We start from the raw sequence: 1345 nt of genomic DNA on the forward strand, positions 1-1345 counted from the left end.
TGCTGCTGCGGGTCGTCGGGCCCTTCAGCTTTGTGCTGCTCCTGGGCGGCCTCTTCCTGGCCTACCGCATGGGTGTCTGCATCCTGGCGGGTGTCAGGTTCCCCATCGTGCTGGTGGGCCTCACGGTGCCCCTGGTGGGCCTTTTGGTGGGCTACTGCCTGGCCACGTGTCTGAAGCTGCCTGTGGCCCAGCGGCGGACGGTGGGCATCGAGGTCGGGGTGCAGAACAGCCTGCTGGCCTTGGCCGTGCTGCAACTGTCCTTCCGCCGCCTCCAAGCCGACTATGCCTCCCAGGCCCCCTTCATTGTTGCACTGAGCGGCACTTCAGAGATGCTGGCCTTGGTCATGGGCCACTTCATCTACAGCAGCCTGTTCCCGGTTCCCTGAGTACAACCCCCCCTTCTCAGGTACCAAAGGCCTTCAGTGCACTTGCACTGTCCACTCAAAAAACCCAGGCTTATTATTATTTATTTTTATTTTTTTTTTACTGATTTTGTACTCTCCAGCTTTCAGTGCCAAAGAGGCCACGCTGAGTTAGGTAGGTGGGTGCTGTCCAGATAATATATTTCAATAAAAGAGACAAGCAAGGTGGGTCCCTTCCAGTCTCTGCCCTTTGGGGCCCATGGTGGGGGTGAGGTAAGAAGAGTGTGGTTGGGGAGGTGTGGACAACAGTGGAGGACCGGCTGGGGTGGCAGTGTGACCTGTGCACAGGCCCTGCTGCCGAGAGGCCTGACCTGACTCTGACTCCTGTGCCCTGCACCGCGTCTGCTTGGGGAAAAGAAAGAAAGGAGGCTTCACCTAGGTCTTGGCTCTTTCTCTGTTAGCTCCCCCAGCCCCATTCCCTCTGTGAGAGTTGGGCCTGGGGTCTAGAACATGAGCGATAGGAGGATGAGCACAGAGCTGGCCATGCTGCCCGTTCGGCAGCACAGGAGTTGGTTTCTACAGCCAGAGTAGAAGGGAGGTGGGGAAAAGCCATCAGGGCAGCAAGTGTGGGCAAGGCCCGTGGACTCCTGGCCCCTTCCGTGGCGGGCTCACTGAGACACACACTGGGTTACTGAGCTACTCCACCAGCAAGCAGTCTTGGGGGAGTCTTGAAGATCCGGGAGACCAGCTCACGCCCAGCCCCTGCTTCTCCCGAGCGAGCGCCAGCTCCCAGAGGATGCAAAGCTGGCCTAACTCGTTCCTCTTTCCCATCCCGGCCTGCAGGATTGTCTGGCGGGCCTCAGCCTTGCTTCCCTGCACCGTAGCTAGAGGGGGTCGGGCAGTCTGTACTGCCCCGGGTGTGGGCGAGGCCAGAGACCAGCAAAAACTCCAGCCATGAGGACCGCCAAGGGCGGGAGGGGCAG

General features: G+C 59.8%; 1 protein-coding gene across 1 annotated transcript in view; it reads left to right on the forward strand.

Annotated features, from left to right (window-relative positions):
• Window positions 1-1345, forward strand: part of UBL4A (ubiquitin like 4A) — a 5186-nt gene that overhangs the window by 1945 nt on the left and 1896 nt on the right. The window lies entirely within an intron of this gene.

The sequence above is a fragment of the Orycteropus afer genome, unplaced genomic scaffold (genome assembly GCF_000298275.1).
Source record: "Orycteropus afer afer isolate SDZICR_OR568_19922 unplaced genomic scaffold, OryAfe1.0 scaffold00713, whole genome shotgun sequence".
NCBI lineage: Eukaryota > Metazoa > Chordata > Mammalia > Tubulidentata > Orycteropodidae > Orycteropus > Orycteropus afer.